The 9153-nt window shown below is 45.6% G+C and overlaps 1 long non-coding RNA gene across 1 annotated transcript; it reads right to left on the bottom strand.

The window, feature by feature from the left end:
• Positions 1 to 4099: 4099 nt before the first annotated feature.
• LOC103919618 lies at positions 4100 to 9153 on the bottom strand. The gene is made up of 3 exons (XR_663752.1): positions 9142 to 9153; positions 5232 to 6418; positions 4100 to 4781 (listed from the first exon to the last, which is right to left on the bottom strand). It is a non-coding gene; the product is annotated as an uncharacterized LOC103919618 (long non-coding RNA).

Below are 9153 nucleotides of genomic sequence, written 5' to 3' on the forward strand. Positions count from 1 at the left end.
GCCAACCGTATCCTGGGCTGCATCAAAAGAAGCGTGGCCAGCAGGTCGAGGGAGGTGATTCTGCCCCTCTGCTCTGCTCTGGTGAGGCCTCACCTGGAGTACTGTGTCCAGCTCTGGAGCCCTCAGCATAAGAAAGACACGGACCTGTTGGAGCGGGTCCAGAAGAGGGCCACGAAAATGATCAGGGGGATGGAACACCTCTCCTATGAAGAAAGGCTGAGAGAGTTGGGGTTGTTCAGCCTAGAGAAGAGAAGGCTTCGGGGAGACCTTACTGCAGCCTGCCAGTACTTAAAGGGGGCTTATAAAAAAGATGGCGGCAGACTTTTTAGCAGGGCCTGTTGTGACAGGACAAGGGGGAATGGCTATAAACTAAAGGGGGTAGATTTAGACTAGATCTAAGGAAGAAATTTTTACGCTGAGGGTGGTGAAACACTGGCACAGGTTGCTCAGAGATGTGGTGGATGCCCCATCCCTGGAAACGTTCAAGGTCAGGTTGGACGGGGCTCTGAGCAACCTGATCTAGTTGAAGATGTCCCTGCCCGCTGCAGGGGGGTTGGACTAGATGACGTTTAAGGGTCCCTTCCAACCCAAACTATTCTATGATTCTATGTCTCCTCCTCCTCGGTTAGCTGGGGACTCTTGGCCCCACCAAATGCCAGCAGCCATCAAATCAACCTCCAGTCTGCAGCTCGGCAGTGAGCATTCCTGAGCCAAAGGGATTCCTTCAGTCATCTCCCTCTTCCCGGCTTATCACCCCACAACACAAGCTCTGTGAATGCCCTTGATGACTATTTCTGGGATTGAATGCTGGGTACTGAATAACCTCTTCCCCATGAGTCCTACTTTATAGACGTTCCGCACCTGGCAAGTCTTGTACTTACACTGGTGGCACTAATACTTCCATACCAAGTATTACACAAGACATTAGCTACATATTTTCTGAAGATCACAATCTCTACTAAATTGCCAGCTGTCTATGCAGACCACTCAAGAGCTATTTGGGTATGTTAAGTACAGATGACAGACCCGATAACAGTGTCTGGATGTGCCTGAAAGATTAAATTCCATCTGCATCCTGTTACTTTTTGTCATTTCATACCTTTTTGGAGTCTTCCTGTGTCACAACAACCAACTGGTAAAGGAGCTTGTATCACAGGCTTGCAAACTTAGAGAAGAAGAAAATCCCCTAAATGCTTTTTTGGAGTGACTGGGTACCTGGAGACATGCTACAGGGGATGTTTTAGTAGCCCTTTAAGTGGGAAGGCCAGTTCAAGAAAAAAATGGATGGGATTCCCACTGCATCAATGTCCATTAACTTCCTTTTAAATTGGGTTGGGTGGGTCTTTGTTCCAGCTATTGTATATCAGACTCACCATTAGGCTTTGTGCTTCCAGCAATGCAAATAACAGATCTCTATTCAAAAGCTTTTCAACCCCTCTTACTGTTGCAAGATGAGCAAGTATTTGTTTCCACAAACCAGAACCAGGCTTACACCATTACAGCCTTTTCTGTTTTCCAATGTACCCCTGAAAAAAATATCAAAGGAAGCTTAATATGCTCATTTTGATACTGATATGACCGATTCCTAAAAAAGCAAAACAAAAAGCCCAATAAACCTGAGGACTTCACTTTAATGATTATTTTCTGCTCACTTCAAAAACTCCTCCTCTCAAATAAGTGGGCAAAACAGATGAGCTGCAGAGCACCTCGTTACCAAATCTGCATTTTCCGGGCATACTACGCTGCCTGGGTTTGTTCACAGTGAGTCCATCTCCATCCTCTGTTCTTGGCCCACCCAGCAGAGAGGCCCCAATCCCGGTCCCTCCTCTACCTGCAACTGGAGCTGAAACATGGTAGCAAGCTGAATTCACTGGCACTCTCAAATAGAACATTTCATTAAGGAACTTTTAAATAAACAAACAAAACCCAACACTTGCACTTCATAATTAAGTGCAAGCCAACTGAATTGGTGTCAAGACATGCCATAAGCAAAAGTATCTGAACCCTGGCACCCCTGTGTCCCTAGCAGGCTCTGAAAGGAGAGCTCCAGCAGCTTGTACTGCAGCAGACCCTGACCTTACTTCTCTTTGGGACTACAGCTCTTGTAGAGGAGTGGGCAGAAGCCAAGACATGCCCAGGCCCTGCCTGCTCCCACTCAGGGTGCAGGTACCTGTTCCTGTGGTGCTGTAGGCATGGCTTGAGAGGCACAGGGACATCGCTCCCCTGGCTGCGACTGAGGTGTGACTTTCCAGCTGAGGAGCAGTAACTGCTGGGAGGGTAAGACCTCTGCTGCAGCCTGCAGCTCAGTGAGCTCCCACCGAGCCCAGGGAAGTTGACAGCACTTGAGTGCTCCCAGGTTTTTCGAGAAGAGTATTTCACTGTAACCAGCACAAGGTACACAATACGGGCGCCAAGTGAGGCACAACATGACTTACAGCTGACTTCAGTGGGCTTTAGTTTGATCCATAAATCCTTCACAAGGAGTGAAGAGCAACACTTTACAAGAGTGTTGCTCAACTCCCACTGCCTTCAGCCTCACAAGAGGTAGACATAAATACTTAGCATTAGCATAGCTCCCCATGACTCATTTTTTCTCCTTTTTAAATATAGCATCCTATAAATGTGGATACATTCTGAGCAAAAAACCTCATATTGTTACTGTTCACCATGCACCAAAACAAAAAATTCCTCCTGCCAGCTTTGCAACAGCTTCCTCCCCTAAAACCGAAACACTGGTGCCCCTGACACGGCCGGGACGGAGCGAAGGTGGCTCTCCTCCGTCAGGGAGCCCAGGCAGCACAGGGACACAGCACGGCGGCAGCAGATGTGGAGCCAGCGGCTGGGCAGAAGGCTTCATCGTCAACCCAGCCACTCATATCAACTTTATTAAAAAGAGCGGAGCTGGCTATGGGCACACGAAGAGCAGGGATTTGCCCAGAGGAACGGAGTTTTGATAGCTGTGAAGCAGCCTGTGCCAGCATCGGGGAAGCTGGGCTCACTGAAGACGCGGTGGTGGCATCTCTAGCTGAGGGATGCTCCCCATTCCCCATCTTCCCCCAAACATACATCATCTTCCTCCCTCCATCACCAGACTTGAGCCTTCCTCCTTAGAAAAGCCAAACACCACCTTGTCTAGCCAAGGAAATGCCCCAAGCTGCCTCAGAAGCACTGAGGAGGAACCTGATGGAAGACCATGGACCAGAGCTTGGTGGTTTTCATGGGAATTGAGACCCAGTTTCAGCACCCTCCTGCCTGTCCTGCTGCAGACTTTCCTGTGTGATCCAGTGTGCTATGTTTAGCTTTACTGAATACTCCAGTTCCCCAGCTGTACAAGTCAGATAAATAGTAGGTCCCTATTTCACAGGTAAGTTGCAAAATAAATAGATTTTGCATTACAAGTGTTACAGGAATGCTTTAAAAATTGCACAAGTACCAAGACTAATCCATCACTGCTTAAAAAGAAACCTAAACCTACACAAAAGTAAATACTAGAGTATGCAAGACTGTTTTCTTAGTTTACCTGTTTCTTCTAATAACCTTGTTTGCCCTGGTGACTCGAACTGTTCCAGTCACAAGTTGTTTGAATTCAGTGTACCAAATTGCATCTGGAGAAACGTTATGTTTTGCTCTGTCTACAGTGATGGCTGAGACATCAGCCATCCTCCCAGCTGCCCTAAAGACATAGCTGAAAATACATGCTCACATCCATCCTGCTGTCAGGTGACTGAAGAGTAGATGTTTTTACATCTTAGACCTCTCTAGTAAGATCACCCTTGAGAATCTATTTTCCACAGTATTTTTCTAATTGTTTCTTCAACCTCCTTATTTAATATCTGAAATGAGTGGAGCGGCAGAGCTGCCACGCTCATCCCAGAAACTGTCATTTTAAAGACATGGTAACAGAAGCCTTTTCTTAAAACTTCCAGGAGTATGTGTGGCTTAAAAAGCTGATTCCTGTTTAAAATAATGACTAAGACTCTTAGGAATCTAACTCCCAAAGTCACACAGGTAGTTTTGAATATGTTACCATTTTAGAGTAATTATGCCATCAAAGTTCCAGTCAAAAGCAGTTACTAATATATGCCAATGAGTGAGCCTGTAAGTGAAAGACCTTCTTGCTTTATTTACACTCCAGTAGATCAGAAAGCACACCAAGACTTATTTTCACACACAAGAGTAACAGACCTGACCCCAGGAGACACTTAGCCAGGTTAACCCACAGTCCAGGGAGCAGGTTTATTGCAAACTGGCTGCGAGCTGATGCAGTTGTACTTGTTTTCACTGGAGATGATGGAAACTTGGAGCAGCTGTTTGGTCTTCAGTGGACTAACACCAGTCACTACATAAACCAGTGGTCTGGCCCACTGTCTTTGATCATTACAAGTCACCATTCAGATGCGAAGTAGTCCCCAGGAAGTCCTCAGTGACACTCATCTCTAGACTATGAACTAGGCATATGCAGTCAGGAGTTGGCAATAACCAAAGAGAGAGAGCAGAGATCAGCAAACCATTTGGGGACATTTCCACCACCTTTGGGAAAATACATAGATATTCTGCTCCATGAAATGAAGTGCCCGTTTCAGGTAGGTTTAGCAAGTTAATATGGGAATGAGAACTGTAGTACGTTCAAAAGAGAGGCTTTGTATGAAACTATGTGGAATTTGCAGCAACAAAGAAGGCTTAGATAGTGAAGGGTTGAGAGGGATGAAGAAAGAATTAACCATTTTTACCACACTGCATAAAGTTACGTATTTGCTACAACGTTCTTTCCAGAAGCAGACCTGAAAGAGAAGGCAAAGTAGGCACTATGTTACCTGGGAGAAGACAAAGGGGTATCAGCACACTTTTTAAGTTGCTCTATAGTAGCAGTAGAAGAAAGTGCAATAAAGTAGTTCAAGATTTTAATCTCAAGCCCATCAATGGCAAACAAATTCTGAGGCAAAGAAGATTTAGCCAAAAATTAATAAAAAAACTCCACTGTAGAAGCGCTGAGCGATTCTGCTGGTCAATTCTGGCCAGAAGAGAAGCAGCAGGAAGGGGAATCCAACCCCAGAGTATCTCAGATACTTCAGAAGGCATCTAAGTATCCCAGCATTTGCTTATTTATGCTCCCAACACACCCCACAAAGAAGAAACTTCTACTACCCCATTTTAGAAAGAAGAAAAGTGGGCTCAGTGAGAGGCAGATTCACAGTTATGGGTATCTGTAAGAGTTGCTGACCTTAGCCTACCCGCCTCTGTGCTGTCTGTGACAGAGAAGGTACCCGGGGGTAGGTTTCCCATCTCTTCAGCTAGCTCCAGCCATTGGACTCGTCCCTCTGATGAAACCTATACATCTCTGCAGCCCTAACCACCACCTACTGAAGAACTAGCATCTGAAGCAGTAAAATTAGCAGGAGAGTCAGTAATAAGTACAGCAAACTACTTAAAAATATCATTAACCTCCCCCAACCCTGCTACCACATCTTCCCTCAATCATTATTTCAGGAGAGATATTTTTGTATAATTATTTCATCATCTGAGAACAGGTGGCCAGTTTGCCATATCTCTGTGCAAGACTTCCATACGTATTACTCCTCCGCTGACATTTTCTCACATATACATGCATGCATGGATCAGCAATTGCTCCACTACATTCTCAAATGGAGAATAAAAGAGTCATAAATCTCAAAAAAAAAAAAAGTACACTAAAAAATTCAGCATCTAGAAGTTACAGCTGTTCATTTCTCTTCTCTGTTCAGAAAGGGCCAGTCATGGCTTATTGCAGGTGTTATTGAAGTTGATAGACTTGCTCTAGATTTACATTGGATACAAACTCAGGACCGCTGGCCCTTTGTTTCCCCATGGAGAAAAATACAGCCAGCAACATTAAAGTAGAACAGGAAGGCTGTACTCCCCTCCCCGCTAAGTATCTTCTGTCAAGTCCCTCTGTAGGCAACAACAGGAGAAAGAAGCAATAACTTCACCAAGGAGTGGGCTAACATTCCTCCCATCTGCCAGTCCCACGCTCATTCTGTTTTCACTTGGACCAAATCCTCCCAACCCCTTCTGCTTTATACCTCATTAAACGCGGGTGCCTCAGACACCAAGAATATTATCGCTGATCTTTGAAAAGTCACTTTCAAGGCACATTTCCCTATCTTTTAACACTTCTCCTCTTTCTCAGCCCTGTCTATAGTACTGTCTTGGAAGCCTGAAAATGAATTCCCTATTTTCCATATTGAATCTGTCCCCTCAACCATGATCTACTTATTTATGACAGTAAAAGCTTATGCAAACACCGCCACCATGCAAAAACACTCCCCTCCTCGTTCCTGTGGATTCATGTTAATATTCTCCATCTCCTGAGTCTGGAGTACCCTCTGCTTCAAGGGCGGCACATTCCCACGCTGAGGTGCAATTCCTCCTGCCTCCACCTCTGCAGGTAAGAGAGGTAAAGGGATGCACCGTCATGAAGAAGTTACAATGCTGAGGCAAGGGCAGCTCCCACGCATAGGGGCACCACACTGCACCAGAGGCCCCGTGCAGGCTGCAAAGGCTGGGTGAGGCTGCAGTGAGGAGCCACCAGGAGCGACAGCATGGCTGGAGCAGTGCAAAGCAAACAAACCAGGCAAAACCAAATTAAGACTGGTTCAGTTGAAGTCTGGAGCCTAAAACTTTCACAGGGCAGACTGATTCATCCTAATGAACTGGCTCACCTGTACCCAGCAGGTCAGCAGGGATTCCCATCTTGGCAACTGTGGGAGGTAGGTAGAGGCTCCTGGCTTGAATATAGCCACAAAAAATATTTCACACCCAAATAGGGAAGATAAAAAGGAATGGGCAAAAATGAATGAAGCCAAACAGCTTTCCTCAAGGAGCCCTCCAGAATTAAGAGCAGAAGGGAGTAGAGTTTCTGCCCTGATGGTCTCAACAGCAAAACACCACCAGCAGCACGTGGTGCAACCTAAAGGGCCATGCAGGTCTCGGGTACAGGACACTGTTTCTGTCTGCAGTTAAAGAGGAGCTCTAAGGAACCACAGGACAATGTCAACAATAATGATTCATCACATTCATTTTTCCTATATTCACTTGTCCTTACATTGTCCTCATGTACTACTTTGCCAATGACAACACCAGCTCATGTACAGGACTCGCCCTCCTCCTTCCAGTCCCCAAATGCCACGCCTCCCCCAGTGCCAAAAAAAAATGTGTGGGGAGAAGGAAAGAAGTCCTTTCTAACCACCACATGATACAGTTTTATTCCTCCCTCTTGTTAGCCTCAGTCCCAGTTAAGAAAAAAACCACCCAACGCAACACATACCAAAAACTCCCCCCATGAAGAAGGCAAGCTTTGTTTCTGTAATTCTTAGTTCCTCTGCAAAAAAATCTGAGCTTGTGAAAACACCCACCAAAAACTTCAATAAATAGAAACTGCCTTTCACATCATTTCTGAAAACAGATGCTGGGCCAGCTCCGACCCTGGTGCAGCTGCTGTGGTTCGGGAGTCATGCTGGTGGGGTGTCTGACCCTCTGCAACCTGGGCTACACACTCTATCGTATGGGATATCTCCTTGAATGGAGGAGCAAAATAAAAGAAAGTCAAACAAACTGATGCAGAACAGAAGAACACCTATTTTTCTATATGCGCTATTATTTTTAAAGAGATGCTGTCAGCTTCGTATTTTCAGACTCAAGTACATAGAAAAAAATCCTATCTCTATTAGGCAGTCCAAAGCTGTGCTACGGAGAGCTGGTTTTTTAAAGCTATTACTTCATAATTTCCTTGCCACACCCTCGTTCTCTCTCTTATCTTCTCCTAGTTTTTCTTAAATGAATAGACCCCATTTTTGCCATGCCCCTAACAGATTCAGACAAGCACCTTTCATAAAGAAAAATAATGACAGCTGACCCATGCAGTCTTAGGCCTTTGAAATGCATCTCTCTTGTGCAGAAAGGGCCTGAGCTAACCAGATAATTTCATAGTGAAAATTCAGAAAGCACATCTATATCCAGGTATGACTATAAAGTTGGTGCACTTGTTTTTAGTACCAACTATTGTATGAACAACGGTTTCCAGATAAGACATAAACAGAACGTTTCCACTCAACAGCATCCCTGTAAGCCTGCCACCAAAATCCAAACTTAGATGACTTAAGATACCTGAGGAGTTGGTGGCTTAGATTTTCACACTTCTATAACATTAGGCAACTAATGTAGAAAAGTGCCAGCTGATGGGTGCAGAAGGGCTGCAGTGACCTGTGCTGGGGGAGAGCCTCACACAGGGATCAGGACTCCACCGTGCGCTTTGCTCTTCTACAAAACCCCAGCCTCTACTCCGAACTGCCACGGTGTAAAGTCCCAATTTGTTGCATAAAGTCATCAGCTCGACAGGGAGGGTTACTCGAGCAGCCAAGCGCAGGATGCTGAGACTGGTCCACCCAAGGTCTAACTCTCAACTTGCTCCTCAACTTTGTCTTAGTTTCTCTGTCTGGGAAGCAGGGTTTTCTAAAGGCTGTTTCTAGGGCTCTTGAGCCATTTAAAGAAAGAAAAAGAAAGTTACAAGTTTTCTTTCTAATCCCCAGCAATCCCAAGCACAAGAACTGAGAAGTCCTTGTCCTTCAGCTGTGGTTCAGTTCATTTTGTTAAAGCAGAGAAAAAGTAAAACCAGAAAAAAAAGTACCTCCTCCTCTCCTTGTTTCTTTGTAATTAAAGACAGCATCTATATCTTTCTTCTGAAAGTCTAGCAAGTAACTCCAACACAAGAATCTGGAAGCTTTCACAGAGTATTTAGTGGTCCAAGAGCAGTTTTAACGCAAGATAAGAAATCTTGCAATACGCAGATGGCAACACGCAAGGGGTAGGAAAGTAAAAGATTAGCGCGGCTCTGAATCTTTTGGGGGGACAAAACGCCAGGCACAACAAAAATCCAACAAACCCTCGACTTATAAAGACCTTTCATTACCCAGCGTAACTCGGAGTGACCCCCTCTCCCCACCGCACGCCCAGAAGAAGACACGAGACCCACAAGCGGTCCAAGCGTTGCTTTATGTAGTCCATTTTCAAGCGTTCGGCAGGGAAGGAAAGAGCCCCCCCCGCGCCCCCGGCACCGAAAGCCCACCGCCGCCGCGCACCAAGACCCGCGGCACAAAGCGACCGTACCGTCCAAAGCCC

Source organism: Pygoscelis adeliae, unplaced genomic scaffold (genome assembly GCF_000699105.1).
Source record: "Pygoscelis adeliae isolate BGI_AS28 unplaced genomic scaffold, ASM69910v1 Scaffold227, whole genome shotgun sequence".
Classification (NCBI taxonomy): domain Eukaryota; kingdom Metazoa; phylum Chordata; class Aves; order Sphenisciformes; family Spheniscidae; genus Pygoscelis; species Pygoscelis adeliae.